This window comes from Carettochelys insculpta, chromosome 1, assembly GCF_033958435.1.
Source record: "Carettochelys insculpta isolate YL-2023 chromosome 1, ASM3395843v1, whole genome shotgun sequence".
Lineage (NCBI taxonomy): Eukaryota > Metazoa > Chordata > Testudines > Carettochelyidae > Carettochelys > Carettochelys insculpta.
Genome location: NC_134137.1, coordinates 122,056,493 through 122,075,864, shown reverse-complemented (window position 1 = coordinate 122,075,864; position 19,372 = coordinate 122,056,493). Strand labels below are relative to the sequence as shown.

General features: G+C 45.2%; 1 protein-coding gene across 3 annotated transcripts in view; it reads left to right on the top strand.

Moving 5' to 3' along the window:
• Window positions 1–19,372, top strand: part of SH3RF3 (SH3 domain containing ring finger 3) — a 456,298-nt gene that overhangs the window by 311,680 nt on the left and 125,246 nt on the right. The window lies entirely within an intron of this gene.

Genomic DNA, 19,372 nt, shown 5'->3' with positions numbered 1-19,372 from the left:
CAGTCAGATTTACTGGTATGAGATAATCATACTACAGGTTGAATCTCTCTAACCCAGCATTCTCTCATCCAGCAACATCCGTAATCTGGCTTGATTTTAGATATATGGACAACCACTGGTGAAGAGTTTGGCCAAGTTTCCCATAAAGTTTGTTTACAGCCACCAGTCCTGGCTGTCAGTGTTCTGTGCTGTTATTTAGCCACAATTTACCCCCTACATGTCTTCTAAGAAACCAGTAAGCAGTGGAAATGTTGGCAATTCTTCTAGACAATGTTGACCTCTCCTGGATCTGTCAAATTCTCTCATTCAGCGCCCGTCAGGTACTGAGGTTGCCAGACTAGAGCGGTTCCACCTGTACGGTAGAGGAAAAAGTTTCTGTACAATACCAGTCTCTGGGAAGCAGCCTCATACAGCAGTGATACAGTCACCTTGTGCAGAAGATATGATCCCAGAAGTATGCGTTTCACCTAGTATTCTATTAATATGTTGATGATTTTTAAAGTCACACATCTCCTTTCAAATGCAGCCCCTGAGTTTGTCCTAATTCCTACCTTTTTTTTGTGTTCCTTCCTTGCCGTTGTTTTAGATGCTAACATTCCTGGTACTGATCATGAAGGTACTTCCCTAGCTTGTAATAAGAATAGAATGAATGCATCTTGATTACAACAATCTTCCTATGTGCTTATACCTAAGCTTGTTTCAGCTAATGCGAGGCATTGTGGGATACTTAAACATCAGAGAACAGGATTATAGCAAATGGATAGGCATATTTAGCATGTATAACTGCATGCATCTTGTAAAATAAGCAAAGCCTTACATGAAACTTCTATTCAGGTGTGGGAAATCAGTTTGTCAAAATTCCCGTAATGGATAAAGCCATTCAAAATTTGTTTTGCCTAGCACGTCATTGCTAATTTGAGTAATGTGTGCAGGGGGGGTGGGGTTTAAATCTAGCGATGTTTTTCAATTTAAAGTAAGTGTATAATATGCATGTTAAAAACTGGTTAGATATGTTTCAACCTCATCCTGATATTGGAGCTACCTTAGGATAATAAATTTATTCTGAAAACTGGGACGAACATTATAGTGTGTTTCACTCTGCTGCTTGTTGGTGCTCTTCAGATTTTCATTGCTGTGTGATACACCTGTAGTTGACAGAGATCTAGTTGTTTCCTGTAGGGGCAGATTTCTAGATAACCTGCTGAGGAAACACTGGCAGTGATACTATAAAAGAAATGTACATGGAACTAGACACAAAGCAAGATTGTTTTGAATGATGTGGTGTTACTAACCCCAAATTATGAATGACAGTAAAAGATAAGAGATTGCTAAATAGTCTTTTGCCCACCCAATGAGTCTTGCTACCTGTGTATTAGCTCATTCTCCTTTAAGAATTGTACTATGTATTCAAAATGCTGTCTTTTTATTTGTTATTTTGGTCTGAGGTGTTAGCACTGTGATAGCATGTGGAAGATTGAGGAGTCTGAAAAAACACAGCATACTCTGGTAGATTTAAAACTGCAGTAATGAAAAATGGGGACAGGAGGACAGCGAGTAATTGGAAGGGCAGATCACACCAGCATACTCAAGAAATACAAACTCAAAACTAGAGTTGTTAAACAGAAATTCTAACTATAGTGGGAACTCTAAAGAAGCCGCAGCTCTGATAAAAGAAGAACCCCATGAATCAGTGACTGAGCTGTATACTTATTTCCTCTATTGCAGTAACTGTAACATAGCTATTCAATATTGCAAATCAGCAAATTGCAATTGATGACTACGTCTGCAAGAAAACCCTTCACTGACATCCCTGTAATTAGTTTATTTGTAGAAAATCTTTTTTGTTACTATTAAAATGAATAAAAAGCTATGTTCAGGTCCTTGGCATCCAATCATGGCAGATCCAGAGAATCACGTAGCTCTTCAGATAAGAACAGAATCTTCTCGGGTAGAGTAGTTTATCAGTGCTTTAAATCATAGGTTCTGAAACATTTTTGTGGACCGCATCCTAATCATAGAATCACAGAATCATAGAACACTGGGACTAGAAGGGACCTCAAGAGGCCATTGAGTCCAGCCCCCTGCCCCAATGGCAGGACCAAGTACTGTCTAAATCATCCGTGATAGACATCTATCTAACCTGCTCTTAAATATCTCCAGTGATGGAGATTCCACAACCTCCCTTGGCAATTTATTCCACTGTTTGACCACCCTGACAGTTAGGAACTTTTTCCTAATGTCCAACCTAAACCTCCCTTGCTGCAGTTTAAGTCCATTGCCTCTTGTTCTATCCTCAGAGGCCAAGAAGAACAAGTTTTCTCCCTCCTCCTTATGACACCCTTTTAGATACCTGAAAACTGCTATCATGTCTCCCCTCAATCTTCTCTTTTCCAAACTAAACAAGCCCAGTTCTTTCAGCCTTTCTCCATAGGTCACATTCTCTAGACCTTTAATCATTCTTGTTGCTCTTCTCTGGACCCTCTCTAATTTCTCCACATCTTTCTTGAACTGCGGTGGACAGAACTGGACACAATACTCCAGCTGAGACCTAACCAGCGCAGAGTAGAGCGGAAGAATGACTTCTCGTGTCTTGTTCACAACACACCTGTTAATGCATCCCAGAATCATGTTTGAAAATGAGACATTCTTCTTCGAGTGGTCCCCGTGGGTACTCCACAGTAGGTGTCGGGCTCACCTCAGCACCGCAGCTCGGAAAATCTTCAGCAGTCTCCGTCAGGTCGCGCATGCACCGATGCGCGTCGGCTCTTCGCACGCTTACAGTCACGTGCGCGATCCAGTCCCCGCCAGTTCCTTCTCAACCGCTAACGGCTGCAGACGGAATCCTCTCCGGCTCCAACGCCTGAGACAGATAAATCTTATTTTTTCTCATGTTAATAGTTTTTAACAGTTCATAGTTAGCAGTTCTATAGTTATTATAGTTAGTTACTCTGTTAAAAGTTGTTAAAAGCTAAAGACTATCTTAAAACCGCAGCGGCCGCCTCCGGGCAGGCCTGCTGCTTTTGTTTGTCGGCCTTCAAAGGCCAACGGTTATTAACATCACCTAACAGACTGTTAAGTGTGCTATTAGCACCTCAGGGCTCAGAGTTACGTTTTAACAATGCCATCCCCCGGCTTTAAGAAGTGTGAATCTTGCCGGGAGGCCATGCCTGCTTCGAATGGCCATAGCAGATGCATACGGTGCCTCGGGGAGACGCACGTTCCCCAGAAGTGCTCCCATTGTACCAAGTTGACTAATAGAGCTAGAAAAGACAGAGAAATGAGGCTGAAGATGCTGCTAGTTGACAAAGCACTTCAGCCTGCCTCATCGGAGGCAACGTATGCAGAGGGCTCTTCAGAATCGCACAAGAGGAAGGCTGCCTCTTTGACCTCCTCTGCGCAGAAGAAAAGAAGAGCCTCGCCTACTTGATCCCTGCCCCTTACTGTTGGGAGCGGGACGAGTGTAACAAAGGGCCCGCGCATGCTGGCTTCCTCCACTGGTAAAGCCGCAGCTCATGCAACCACTCAAGGCCCTGCAGCTACCGGGGAGACAGCACCGAGAGCCGTGCAGGCACTAGTCAGTCCGGCACTGGCTACTGCGGCACCGATCGAGACTTCCCCAGAGGCACCGGAGACGACGGCACCGAGGACATCGGCACCGAAGACGACAGCACCGGCAACAACGGCACCGGGAGCAGTGGAAATCAACATGACACCTGCTCCGGTACCAAGTTCACCAATAAGACCACCCGAGAGGGTAAAGGCTAAAACGAAGACCAGGTACCGCAGCCCCTCTCCTGAGGTAATTGCGCTGCCTCTGTCACCATGATCACCACCGGAGATTTGACGGGCAGCAACACCTTCAGCCTGCCACAGACGTCCTTCTCCTTTTCTTCGGAGTCCATCCCAGGGGTCTGCACGCTTTTCTCCATCATCTAGCAGAGATCCCTACGAGTCTTCTCACAGAGGCTCTCCTCGTACGTCGGTATCATCTCGGAGGTCTCGACATTCCAGGCACCACCCTTACATCCTTGGGTCATGGTCCAGGTCTCCATCGCCGGGCCCCTGTCCCTGTTGCTACGACCGCCATCATTATGCGGGGCGTCAGCATTGGAGGTCGACGTCTCACTATGGATCCCCGTCGACCACCCCTCAACGCCACAGTGTTCTGCTTCCACCTGGGGGAACACCACAAGTTCCCTAATCAGAGGCTGGGTCTAAAGGCATTGAACCCCACCTCGAAATTCCACAAAGGCAATCACATCAATACAGCCAGGATCCAGAGGAATTGGAGGAGAGATACCATAGTGCTGCCTCCTCATCCTCGCCAGACGAGGCCATGGTCCCTGGAGACATTTCTCCCTCAGATGACCTGAAACAGTTCCAGGAGCTGTTCAAACGAGTAGCTCAATCCCAAGATATTCAAGTGGCGGAGGTGCAGGATAAACACTACAGACTCCTTAAAAACCTCAGGCCTCCATCTTCTTCTAAAATTGCTATTCCTCTGGACGATGCAGTCATGGAGGCAGCCACTAATATATGGCAGACTCCAGCATCCGCTCCTCCTACCAACAAAAGAGCGAACAAAAAGTACTTCGTTCCTGCGAAAGGTATGGAATTTCTATTTAGTCATCCACAGCCAAACTCGCTAGTGGTTGAATCGTCCCAACACAGGTCCAAATCGTCCCAGTACAAATCTGGGGGATTGGACAAGGACATAAAGAAGCTGGATCTTCTGGGTAGAAAAGCCTACTCCTCCTCTACTCTGTTGCTCCGCATGGCCAACTATGCCGCTCATTTGTCGAATCACAATTTCGACAACTATTCCAAGCTTACTGCCCTCATGGACTTCCTTCCGGAGGATAAAAGGCCAATTCTTAACGCAATTGTGCAAGAGGGCTATGCGGCTTCTCGAGCGGGCGTGCAGATTGCACTGGATGTGGCGGACACAGCGGCTCGTGCTGTGGCCACTGCAGTGGTAATGCGGAGAGAGTAATGGCTTCACACATCCGGCATTCCAAAGGAGTTACAGGTCAAAATTGCAGACCTCCCCTTTGACAAAATAAAATTGTTTGCTGAATCGACGGACTCAGTCCTACACTTGAGCAAGGATTCCAGAGCGACACTTCGGACTTTGGGGATATATACCCCACCGTTCAGAAGGAAGAAATTTTATCCTCAGCAACGCCATTATGGTTACCAACAGCAACGTACCCAATTTCAACGGGGGTATAATCACGGACGTCATCAACAAACACATTATAAGGGCCCTAGGCGCCGGCCTCAGCAGGGCAGCGCCTCCGCAGGGCAAAGTGCAAGACAGCAAGTTTGACGGGTATGTCGAGGGTCGTGAAGCCAAGACCGTACCTCAGTGCCAATCTCAGTACATGTTCCATCACCGACTCAAGACATTTTACCCACAATGGAAAAGCATCACGTCGGACAAGTGGGTATTGGAGATTGTAAACACGAGATACACGATCCCCTTCCAGTCTTTACTTCCACAAAATCCTCCCACCGCACCCCTTCTCAGAGACCCCTCTCACCTACCGGAATTAAGGCGGGAGGTGGACCACCTCCTATTCATAGGGGCGGTGGAGAGAGTACCGGAACAATTTCAAGGCAAAGGGTTCTACTCCAGGTATTTCCTGACGGAAAAGAAGACAGGAGGGTGGAGACCCATTTTGGATCTACGCGCAATGAACCAGTACCTACGCAAACAGCGCTTCAAAATGACTACGATGGCTTCAATAATCACGGCACTAGACCATGGCTATTGGTTTGCAGCCTCGACTTACAGGATGCGTATTTTCATATCGCAATTCATCCAGCCCACAGGTGTTTCCTCCGGTTCCTTGTGGGCACAGATCATTTCCAGTACAGAGTCCTCTCATTTGGACTCTCTTCAGCACCCAGAGTCTTCACCAAGACCTTAGCAGTGGTGTCAGCATACCTACACAGACAGGGAGTTTTCATTTTCCCGTACCTGGACGATTGCCTGCTAAAGGGAAATTCCCAGGCGGAGGTATTACGGATCATACACATCACCACAAAAACATTTAGCTCACTGGGCCTCATCATCAATTTCTCAAAGTCAAAGACCGACCCCACGCAAAATATAGAGTTTATAGGGGCTCAGATAGACTCAGTCACGTCAAGGGTGTATTTACCCGAGGCTCGTTTTCGTGCCATCGAATCTCTCGTACAACTACTAATGTACAGCCCCACTGTTCCAGTTCTCACGTGCTTACAACTGTTGGGGCATATGGCAACCACCACATTTGTGGTGCAAAACGCTAGGCTGCATATGCAAGGATTGCAGCATTGGTTGGCAACCATATACAAACCCTCAATCCACACCGTCCACAAAAGGGTGTCACTTACAACAGAGGCACGAAGCTCGGTAACATGGTGGGGAAGCCCCAAGAATCTCCTAACAGGGGTGCCCTTCCGCCAACCGCAAATTACTGTGTTCATTACAACAGATGCCTCCCATATGGGATGGGGGGCTCACATGGACAACAAAACCACTCAAGGATTATGGTCCTCCGCAGAGAAGACACTGCACATAAACATATTCGAGCTCAGGGCAGTGTTCAATGCGTGCAGGCATTTTCACAATTATCTGCGCAGAAAAATAGTCGGCGTGAATACCGACAACACCACCACCATGTTTTATATAAACTGACAGGGGGGAGCCAGGTCTCGTACGCTTTGTGCGGAGGCGGTCCGACTCTGGAACTGGTGCATCGCCAACAACATAATCATAAAGGCTTCATACCTACCGGGGGTCCACAACGTCAAGGCGGACCAACTCAGCAGACACTTTGCGCCCACTCACGAGGGGCAGATCCGTTCAGACCTACTTCACCAAGTGTTCCGCAGATGGGGTTTTCCCCAAATCGAGTTGTTCGCCACCCGAGAAAACAATAAATGTCCCCAGTACTGCTCCAGAGTGGGCATGGGAGAGGAGTCTTTGGGGGACGCCTTCATGATCCCATGGAAGGGCCCTCTACTTTATGCGTTCCCTCCCACGACACTTATACACAAGGTCTTGGAGAAGGCCAGAAGGGAGAAAGCACACATGATACTCATAGTCCCAACCTGGGACCGGCAACAGTGATTCCCATTGCTCTTACGCATGGCTCAACATCGGCCATTTCCCCTACCAACAGTACTGGACATTCTCACTCAGGCTCGGGGGTCAATACTGCACCCGCACCCGAAGAGACTTCGGCTACAAGCATGGCTAATCCATGGCTAAGCACCTTAGAGACTACATGCTCAGAGGGAGTACAACAAGTCCTTGAATGTAGTCGGAGAACTTCCACCAGAAAGACTTATCAGCACAAATGGTTGCATTTTTCCGAATGGTGTTCCTCCAGGCAACTAATACCCCAGGACGCCACCATACCTACGATTCTGGATTATTTGCTACAACTCAAACAAAACAGACTTTCGCTATCCTCTATAAAGGTGCATCTGGCGGCTATATCAGCGTTTCGGCATGAAGAGGATGGATCAACCACATTTGCCCATCGTGTTGTCTCGCGTTTCCTAAAGGGGTTGGTGAATCTGTACCCCCCTCGGAAACCAATACCGCTGTCATGGAGTTTAGACCTCGTTCTACACACCCTCTCGGGACCGCCCTTTGAACCATTGGCTATGGTCCCCCTTCGACTACTTACTATTGAAACGACTTTCCTCCTGGCAATCACGTCAGCTCGCAGAGTGAGTGAGCTCGCAGCCATAATGTCCACACCACCCTGCACGATCTTCTCAAAAGAAGCAGTGGTCTTACGATTACACCCAGCCTTCGTTCAGAAGGTCTCTTCAGACTTTCATATCAACGAACCAATAGTGCTGCCCTCGTTCTATCCTAAGCCTCACAACTCAAATGAAGAGGCACGGTTGCACTTACTTGACGTAAGAAGGGCACTGGCCTTCTACATCGATAGAACTAAACCTTTCCGGAAAATGGACAGACTCCTGGTGTCCATTGCATCCAGGTCAAAAGGAGAAGCGCTATCTTCACAGAGGATTTCAAATCACATTGTGTCTTGCATAAGACTGTGTTACGAGATTTGCAAGACTCCTCTTCCAGTTCCGCCAAGAGCCCACTCTACTAGGGCGATGGCGGCGTGAACGGCCTTCTTCAAAGGCATGGCGCTGAGAGATATCTGCGGAGCGGCGACATGGTCTTCCTATGACACCTTCGCCAAGCACTATGCCATGCACAGGATGCTTGATGAGGATACACGCGTGTCGACAGCAGTCTTTTCACGGGCAAGCTGTGCATAAATCGGGTACCCACCTCCTTTTTCGGGGGGCGGGGGTTACTGCTGGGTAGTCACCTACTGTGGAGCACCCACGGGGACCACTTGAAGAAGAAAGAGAAGTTACTCACCTGTGTAGTAACGATGGTTCTTCGAGATGTGTCCCTGTGGGTGCTCCACTACCCACCCGTTCCTCCCCACTTTGGAGCTCTGTTTGTGCGTTTTTCAGGGGCATACGGAGCAGTTGATCAGGAACTGGCGGGGACCGGATCGCGCACGTGACCGTAAGTGCGCGAAGAGCCGACGCGCATCGGCGCATGCGCAACCCGACGGAGACTGCTGAAGATTTTCCAAGCTGCAGCGCCGGGGCGAGCCCGACACCTACTGTGGAGCACCCACAGGGACACACCTCGAAGAACCATCATTACTACACAGGTGAGTAACTTTTCTTTCTTGTGGACCAACTTTTCTGTATTATATTTAATGTTTCCTTCCTATGTGTTCTGTTCCTCATTGCGCTTGTATCCTAGGGCTGACAAGTTAGGGCCACGAACATTAGATTTTTCCTTGATTTTTTTGACCCTTAAGGTATGTGGTCTGCACAGCAGCAATTTCTACTCCATTGAAAAGGAGAGTCAGAGTACAGAGCCACAACAGCAGATGAGAAGCCCCCATCTCTTGGCTTATTAAAAGGCAATGATGCCTCCCCAATATTTGAGTTTCTGTTTAAGGCAGAGAAACCTGGACTTTATCTTAGCTAACTATTTCTTTTCCATTCTTATCCCCAAAGCCTTGTAACATGCTAGGTGTGAAAAGAGCTTTGAGTAATGACTTAGAAATGCCCAAAGAACAAACCCTTCTGGAAATCATCCTGCTTGCTCATGGCCTCTGAAGTAAAGTCCAAGTGGAAAGCAATCTCTCTCTGGGGAGCATCCAAATGGATGAGAAGGCTTCAGCCAAGCCTTGCTGATATTGTTTAATGTTAATAAAAATACAGTTTTGAAAGATAGAAATAGCGCAGTTGTGCCATTTCAGAAATGCTTCCTTTATTAAAACCATAAGACCAATTTACCCCAAAGTATGCAGGTGGGGAGGGATAGCTTAGTGGTTTGAGCCTTGACTTGCTCAACCTAGGCTTGTGAGCTCAGTCCTTGATGAGGCTATTAAGGAGTTGGGGTAAGTAGACATAAGGGATGGTGCTTGGTCCTGCTATGACAGCAGGAGCTGTACTAGGTGACCTCCAAAGCCCTTTCCAGTTCTAGGAGTTAAGGAAGGGAGTTGCATCCATTTATGTGAATTTTGCCCTTTCTCTCTCATTTCTTGTATAAGATTCTTTTGTCTGATTATACTACTCATTTTCCTTTTAAGTAGAATATGTTTTCTTTGTTCTTCTCATTGTATGGACTATTCCACCAGAATACTTATCAAAAAACAGGTTACTATGCGAGGACATTGCGAAGGAATCGTTGTTGCACCTTTCATTCACATTAAAACATGCTGAAGTTGTCTTGTGGGGCTTTTGTGGGAATCAGTACTCCTGCTTATCTCATGAGAGTAAGAAACAATGCAAGAATGAAAACCCTTTGCTTTAAGGAAACAGGCTCTTTTAATAATGACTCTATATATGAAAATAAATAATTTAAGGCAAAGATGCCAATCAACAAAACCAGGAATATTTTCAATAAAAGGGGAAACAGACTAAAAATCCAAGTAGAAAGGGACGCAGTAGGATAAAATCACATTGGTGCCTTGTTTTGCCTGATTATTGAAGTTATATGGAACATTTCCATCTTAACTGTGCAATGTTTTAACTGTTCTCCATTCTCTGTCTGAATCTTTGTTTTAGCTAAATGTACATGGGGGGTACCAATTTTTTTGTACCGCTCTCACTGTACCACACCATCTGAGGCCAGTAAAATACAACTGCAGCATTTTTCCCTTATCTCCTAGAATGGCACACAACAATCTTTGTTTTTATTGCATATTGTCCTTCTTAACTATGTACTTGTAACTGATCTTTTTAGTTTCTTTATTTTGATTGGCACAGTAAAAAGTCATGTATAACAGGCTCTTGGCACTCTAGAAATACATTATAAACAGTCAGTAACAGCTGCAAAACCCGCTGTAACATGTAGGAATTGGGTTATATTCCTTTAAGTAGTTTGTGAGCCCCCTAGTGGCTCTCACTATCGGTTGTGTCAAAGAATCTTTCCAAAGCTTCAACATGTATGTTTCTATCATGCTTCCATATGATACACACATTATGTAAAGAGCAAAAGAGGTGACATCCACTCAGCACAATGGTAACTCCACGTAAGAATTTTCCACTTTTAACGTCAAAACCTTAATGTGTTCATACCATTTGTGTATTGTAAATTTCCACCAATGCCTATGAGCAAAATAAAAAGTGATAACACTTATTTTAAAAGTTTGCATCTGAAAGTAAGGTGACTCTAAGGAAAAAAGGTGCCATAATTAATCTTCTTTCCAGTTGCTGTGTCTTGCAATTCCACATTGTATTACCTGTCACTAATAAAACATTGACACGGCTTAGATCAGATGTTAATGTACAGGAAGTCTCAGATTTCAGGCTTAGATATAGTACACCCATTTTGTCCACCGAATCCTTTCTTCACATCATGGCTAGTGAATTTATAGCTTTGCAGGGAATGTGGCAATAGACCCATGAACATTTCTTCGTCAGGATTCAATATGCAGAGAAATCACCAGGGTTTTTATCTCTGGAGTCCAGCAAGAGTGGCAGGATAAGCTCAAAGGCCTGCTTTGGTGCCTGAGAGAATCTCTGCAGAAAAAAAAGTGTGGGTTATATATTTCTACAATATAGGAGCTGTGTCTACACGTACACGCTACTTCGAAGTAGCGGCACTAACTTCGAAATAGCGCCCGTCGCGGCTACACGCGTCGGGCGCTATTTCGAAGTTAACTTCGACATTAGGCGGCGAGACGTCGAAGTCGCTAACCTCATGAGGGGATCGGAATAGCGCCCTACTTCGACGTTCAACGTCGAAGTAGGGACCGTGTAGACGATCCGCGTCCCGCAACTTCGAAATTGTGGGGTCCTCCATGGCAGCCATCAGCTGGGGGGTTGAGAGACGCTGTCTCTCCAGCCCGTGCGGGGCTCTATGGTCACCGTGTGCAGCAGCCCTTAGCCCAGGGCTTCTGGCTGCTGCTGCTGCAGCGGGGGATTCATGCTGCATGCACAGGGTCTGCAACTCGTCGTCGGCTCTGTGTATCTTGTGCTGTTTAGTGCAAGTGTGTCTGGGAGGGGCCCTTTAAGGGAGCGGCTGGCTGTTGAGTCCGCCCTGTGACCCTGTCTGCAGCTGTTCCTGGCACCCTTATTTCGATGTGTGCTACTGTGGCGTGTAGACGTTCCCTCGCAGCGCCTATTTCGATGTGGTGCCGCGCAACGTCGATGTTGAACATCGACGTTGCCAGCCCTGGAGGACGTGTAGACGTTATTCATCGAAATAGCCTATTTCGATGTCGCCACATCGAAATAGGCTACTTCGATGTAGGCTTCACGTGTAGACGTAGCCAGGGAGTGGAAAAATACTTGAGGCCAAATACCTATTCCTGTCCTTGATGACAGGACCCCCTAAAAGTATTTTATTTACTGTTAGCTTTTGCCATAAAAATAGCCTTTGAAACACTTCAGTCTTCTGAGCAACTTCACATGTTTTGGGGTGGTGTCTTAGAAACAAGATAGGTTTTGGGGTCTTGTGTGCCATTTTCCATTCAGCAATGTACCCAACCAACTCCACAGAGTTCTGAAGTCGTTCTAGTGCCCACAGTCATGCTGGTCTCTATCCAGAGAAGTCACACTGTAGGGAGCCTGTGTTTTAACCATTGCTCCCCTCCAACAGCCAAGTTCTGAAGATTGTTCCAGCAGTTCAAGCAGTTTGCATTTATTTTTAACTGTATCACAGTTGTCCACTTTGAACCAGGGCCTGAAGGAATCCATGTCAAGAGCAACAAATACTTAATCTGCATATTACTCATAGGCATTTTGCTATTTGTCTTTTATTACTGTTGTTGCTATAAATTGTGTGTCTTAATTAGTTTTGCTTGTGGAGTTTGCCTTTTTTTGTGCCCTGGCATTTCTCAAGCTCAATAAGCTCTAAAAGTAGAAATCAATAGGGTAAAATTTAGCAGCAGAGAGAGAGCAGATTACTTATCTATAATACAGTAGTCCTCAGAAGCTAGCATTTTGCAGAGCTTCACGTCTTTCCACCCGCAGAGTTACGATAGGTTGGCTAGGCTTATGCCTCTTGTCAAACAAGGAGCAATGACTGAATGTTCTGATGAAACTCAGCAAGTACTTCCCCCCAGTTGCTTGTTGCTTCAGATTACAGAAGTTTCTAGAACTTTAGTGCCTTCTCTGTGCAATGCACAAGAGGTGACAAGGCCCAAAAGTACAGATCCATGCTGAAAGCTATTTTGAAAGGAAAAGCAGTTTGTCAGAGGAGATTTTTTTATTCTAAAAAACTACTTAGTTGCGCCAAAAATAAATGGTGCTTTAAGCAAGCCTCAACTCAAAAAGTATGTGTTTAGGTATTGCTGTTGCAGATAGGAAGACAAGAGGAGGACTAAAGCAATGTAACAAAATGGAAAGATTAGTACCTATTTGGGAATTTCACTTTCCTCCAGTTTGCCTGTCAGTAAGCATGCGATTCTTGAAGGTTCACCTATGTTGTTTTTGTTTTGTCCAATGAAAGGAATCACCTCCAGGTTCATGTTTTTAAATTTTAATTTGCCTTTTAAATCCCTGGACAACCGAATTAACCCAATGTCATTTGTATGTCTCGGACCACCATTTGCTCTTGTGAAAATATATAGAAGGCACTGTCAAAACTCCAAGTTCTGTTCAACAGATCGGACTTAAATGATGAGACAGAGAACCCAAAAATTAGTCTGCCTCTCTCTTACATCTTCCCCCAATTTATTATTTATTTGAATTTATTAATGTGTGTTGCAGTGGTGCTAAGCACTCTCTAGAAAAGGTTCATGACATGGGTCTCAATATAAGCAAGGTTGCAGAAGTGTCCTGCAAGAAATCTGACTTTGTCGTGGGTTGACAAACTGAACTGACCTCAGGAAATGCCACGAGTGTTTTGCCAACAAAATGTACGGAGTGTCCAGATTCCCAAGGGCACTCTGTTCACAGTAAATTGACAGAACGCAGCACTTTTGTCGACAGCCATGTCCTGCTCACCACGAGGAAAAATGCCTCTGTCAAAAGAGATCTGTTGACAAAAAAAACAATCTTAACATTCTGAGGGGCCTTCTGTCAATAGAAAAGGGTTCTGGAACACTTGCACAACCCTGTCTGCTGTGCTTCCAGTTGGCCGTTCTGCCGATAGGGTGGCTGGGCAGTCCAGAAGCCCTCTGTCGACAGAGTGGGTCGCTCTTTTGATCCACTTTTGCAGTTTGGCCATGATCTGTCAACAGAGGTTTTGTTGCAAGATATCTTCTGACAAAAAATTCTGCTCACAAATCACTCTAATCTAGACATAGCCTAATAGAATACTTCTGAAGGCTTCGCACAAATCAGGAAAGGCATGCGTGTGATATCACAGGTCAGGCATTGTGGCTAATTTTGCTCTGAGGACACTCTCCTCATGTTTAATGGCTAGGGGCAGCTCATGGCGGGCACCATAAACACGTGGGTTCTTTTATCTTTTTTCACAAGGTGAGCTGTCCTTAGTGCCTCCTGTGTTAGCTCTGCCTGCTCACACGGGGGAAAATGAGTGAGTTTTGAGCCAAGGCAGCCTGCTTTCTAACTGGGACTCTGTTCTCTCCTTCTCCAGTCTAACACCACAGTAGGGAGGAAGGGGGAGGTTCATTGTTTCTCTGGCCTCCCTCCCTGCTATCTAACTCCATAGGAGGGTCTGTGTTGTCTGCTCTCTGATGAGGAGAGGAGCAGTGCCACTGCTGTCTTTTCTGTTCATTCGCCCAGTCAGTCTAGGATTTTGGGTCAGTTACTTGTCTCCAGGGCTCAGGCACGCATGGACAAAAATTTTCAGACCCCCAACAGCCACACCTGTTCAGACACCCGGCTGATCAGCTGTTTGGCAGCTGGGAGAAGTGCGTGGGGAAGAGTGGAGAGCAGTAAGCAGGTGCCTCAGGGAGGGATTGGAGCGGGGCCTCAGAAGGGGTTGGAGCCCAGGACAAAGCAGAAGTGTAGTGCCCCTAGGGAAAAGTAAAAGTGACTGGTCATCTGGGGATCCCTCATGGCAGCGACCAAGCTCCTAGGGGAAGGAGGGATAAAAAAAATGGATTTTAAAAGCACAGGTCAGAGTGAAAGGGAGTACTCTACTGTATTCCAGGGCTGGGGCTAACTTTCTGCATACAGAATGGTGTCTGGTACACATGCCCTTTGCCTGTTGTTTGTGTGCAATGATACAAAGGTGTGTGACTATTGCCCTGCTCTTGCTAGCCCATAGAGGAGTAGAAGCTCTGCTTTAGCTCAGGTAGTAGAGATAACATATTTGGCCTTACAGATAACAAGCCCTCCTGTAGCACCTTATCAGCTAACAAATATATTAGGTCATCAGCTTTCGTGGGTGAGACTCACTTCCTCAGATGATTGGAGTACACCAATAGAATCTAGGGTTTATGTTGCAGGGAGGGAGAGGGGGTAGGCAGGAAGGAGGAGAGAGGCACAGAAGGGTTACCTGTCACTGGTAGGACCAATCGATGAAGCATATTTAGTAGGAAGTGTTCCATTCCTGTGAATATCAAAGGTGGGAAAATTGCCCTTGTAAGGCATAAAATAGTTGAGATTTCTCTTGAGGGCTAGCTTTGAAGATCCTCCAGTCTGTCTCTACCCAGCCACACTGCTAAAACTTCGATCAGACTCTCATCATCCCACATCTGACTACAGTTAACATAATTTTCTCTGGCCTTCACAAACCCCACTCATCGAAACTGTTCAGAATGTTGATGCAAAAATCATTTCCCTAGCCCAATGCTTTGACCCCCATCTTTGAATTCTTCCACTGGCACCTCATTGCTTATCTTATCAATCATAAGCCACTTTCTTCAGTTCCCAGGCCCTTCCAGACCTATTCCGACCCTTCCTATTATCTCTCATTCATTATCAAGATGTTGACTGACTCCCATACCATGGTGCCAGTCTCCATCACACAATTGTTTAATTTTCAAACAGGTTCCTGTCATGCTTTCTCCCATGTGGCCCTTCATGTTAGTGACAACCTCCCTATAAATATGTGCAAAGACATTTCATTACCTTCCTTTATATCCTTCCCTACAAGCCTATTCACAATAAGCCACGTTTTGACAGCTGAGACCACTGCTTATGATGCTGATGTATATTTTTTCATTTTTCCCTGTAATCCTCCATCAGCCTGTTATCCATCCATTGTCTCTTCTCCTATAGTTAGACGTGAACTCCTTGGGGCAAGGACTGTCTTTGAGTTGTGCAGCATCTTCTGAGTCCATGACTGGGGTTACAAGGAGTTTCAATAACACCATTAGTGTCATATTAATATCTTCTGTGTGAGTGTCATCATAGTGGTGCATATTGTAAAAGAAAATTGTGAAATCTCATTGCTTTGGATATGTTCTGTCTCTGCTTGCTGAATGTGGGTGCAGAGCATGGGGTCTGTATCAGAGGAAAATGTTTGTGTCACTGAGTTTAAATGATACAGCAACACAGGCAAAATCATGGCAAAGGGCTGCTGAGGAGATCTGCTGACATGTTGCTGGCATGTAGGAGATGCTAAGCCGTGCAATGAATGGCATGCTGTACCTAGAAGTTCCAGGTGCCCAAGACATCTGTCGAGCTGCTGCCTGGTTATGTCTCAACACCTTTGAACCCCATGGCACCCTTTCCTGGCAGGCTTGGGGAAAATGCTAGCTTTGGCTGAGCGATATTGCAAGGTGCACGTTGGTGAGCTCTGAGCCCATCTCCAGAGACATTGTCTGTGAGTCACTGAACGTGGAATCAACATGAGCAACAATTCGAAGAAGAAAAAACAGTTACCTGTCTTTCATCACTGTTGGTCTTTGGTATCTGTTGCTTATATCCATTCCATAGCCCACCCTCCATCTATGCTGTCTGAGTTGACGTCAGGAAGGAACTGAAAATGTGCAGGGTCGGCAATGTCTCATATACCAGCACGTGAGTGCAGAGCTCCAGAGGGTGCCAGAGCCAGCCCTATAAGTACCACGCAGGGAAAAACATTCAGTGGCTGTACACATGACATGCACAAACCTCACATGGAATAGTCATAAGCAAAACATCTTGAAGTACAACAGGTCTGAAAGACGAGTGACAGAGGTAGCCGCGTTAGTCTGTGTTCTATCAAAAGAGAAAAGCAGTCATGTAGCACTTTTAAGACTAACCAAATAGTGTGATCGGCTTTCGTGGGACAGGCCCACCTCTTCAGATCAAAACCTTACCAGAACAGACTCAATATATAAAACATAGAGGACCAAAAATTGTTATCAGGTTGGCAAATCAGAAGAGCGGGGGCTGGGGAAGTTAAGTGTGAGGTCAAACATCAAAGTATGTAAAAGAACCCTTATAATGGGCCAGGTAATTGCTGTCCCCGTTCAAACCACATGTTAATGTGTTGAGTTTGAATATGAATGTTAGTCCAGAGCATTCCTAGAGTTCCTAACTCTTAACTTCCCCACCCCCCACAACTCTTCTGATTTGCCAACCTTGATAACAATTTTTGGACCTCTGGGCTTTGCATATTGAGTCTGTTCTGGTAAGGCTATGGTCTGATGAAGTGGGTCTGTCCCACCAAAGCTCATCACCTAATACATTATTTTGTTAGTCTTTAAAGTGCTACGGGACTGCTTTTTTGTTCTGAAAGATGGGTAACTGTTTTTCCTCATCTTCTCTCCTCTGGGTTCTCCTCAGAAGGGATTGCCCCGCCCTTTAGACAGACAAAACCTGCTTTCCCTCAATCTGGGTTTTATTTATAATGAGTTCTGTCTTACCTTCTGGGTGCACCCAATCTCAGTCATTGGTCTCTGAGTCTCACATAACCCTTTTTTTCAGCCTATGTGGGGTTAGCATTCTATCACACAACCATGCTGACATTAATAGGACCTTACTCAGCTAACTCTCCTATCGGTTTCAGCAGGATAATTGTGAAGCAAGATATTACTCACCATGACGATGAGTGACAAAAGCTGTCTGATAGTGAACCAATATGAAGAAACAACAGGAAGTCCTGTGGCACCCTGTAGCGTAACAGATAATTTGGAGCATAAGCTTTCCTGGGTCAAGACCTGCTTCATCAGATGCATGAATGACGTTTGCTCATGAAAGCTTATGCTCTAAATTGTCTGATAGTCTACAAGGTGCCACAGGACTTCTTGTTGTTTTTGTGGTTACAGACTAACACACCTGCCCCTCTGAAACTTGTCAATATGAAGAAAAATATCCTAAGAAACATTGGAGATATTCAGGAGTTTTGAGATTCATTTATCTAGAGATGCCATGTCAGTGACAGAATAGTCAGCATACTTGAAGGGTGAAAGCTGTAAAGCTGGAATTGTTCCAAAAAAAATGTGGGATAAATTAGAAAACTGAACTTCTTTTTTTGTTTTCTTTTCATTTCCTGGCTTTTTTTCTTTCCTTTTATCAGCAGCAATTTCCATTAATTTATGTTATGTTTGCGAAGAATAATGAGTTACTCTTTGCAATATACAATATATTTTATGTGATTCCTCAACCTGTTTTTTGTCCTAGGTCCATACGAATAATTTTCTGTCCAAAGCCTGTTGGAGAAAAAGGAAAAGAAAAAAGTATTTCAAATTCACCACCCATGGGTTATGTTTACTCCTGCTGCATGCATCATTTATTTTCATTTTGCAAGATCACTATGACACGTTCTTTCAAGAACATATTGTTCTAATATGCTGCATTCCTTCAGCCTCTAGGTCATTTAGAAATGACAATGGTGCTAAGCAAGAGAGATCTTGTTAAAAAGGAGAATAGTATTAAATATTTTCAGCTTTTCAGGGAACAGTATTAAGGTGAAAAAAATTTTTTGCAGAATGTAGGCAATCATGTACGTGTGCATTTGCAGGAGGTCTGTTAAGAGAAATATAGGCCAACTACAGCATAGCCATGAGTTTAGGGATTTATCTTCCTCTGAGAGCAAGATTACAGTTTTATCTGGCTTTTATATTTGAGTGAACCCCATATCTCAGCTGCAGAGAGACATGGGGTTTAGAGTTGCCAGTGTGTCCTAGCAGAATGCCCATTGTCTAGGCCTGCTGATGGGAGTGGGGAGGAAGAGCAAAGGGTGCAGTTGCACCGGGGCCCAAAGCTCCGGCTGTCACCACAACAGCAGTAGCACTGGGGGTGACCAGAGAACCAGGCTGCTTTGAAACAGTGCGGCAGTGCTGCTCCCTGCAGCTTTGAGGGGTTGGGCCCAGCATTGCAGTCTGAGTGGCACTAAGGGCTGACTGCCCTAGGCCCAGCCCCCTCTGTCCTTGTCCCCGCCCCTTCTGTGGCATGGAGCTGTGTCTCCCTCCCAGCTTGCCCTGGGGCCAGCAGTGGCTATGGCCCCACTTCCATCGTCACTTTGTCAATTTTCACAGTCTATGTGTGGGGCTTCATTTTCAGCCTGATTCTGTGTGGAGCTAATCTCTGAATCACAGAGGAAGAGAGCGATTGTGGGAGTGGTGGATAAATCATTTCCAGAAAAGTCTGTTCTACATTTGCTGGTCCCTACTTTGCAAAATATTAGAACACTTGCAACATTGAATTTTTACAGAGATTAACACCAAGAACTATTTAGTAATGCTTTGGATTTCATTACAATATCCTCTTTCACGTTTTACTTTATTAGTTCCTTGTTATTTGAAAGAAGGGTATATAAATTAGTGCTTGCTGAAGGTATTTTTTAACTCTCATCTAGCACAGCCAAACCATTCTTAAACAAATTGGGAGGCTTTCCATAAATGTGGAAATTATAAATGTATTTAGTATAATTTTAACACAATACTTGCTTTTATCAATTCACTTTTAAGTCTTCAGAACTCTTCTGTTTAAATTTCATTTATTTTTCCCCAAACCTTTAAAGCATCCA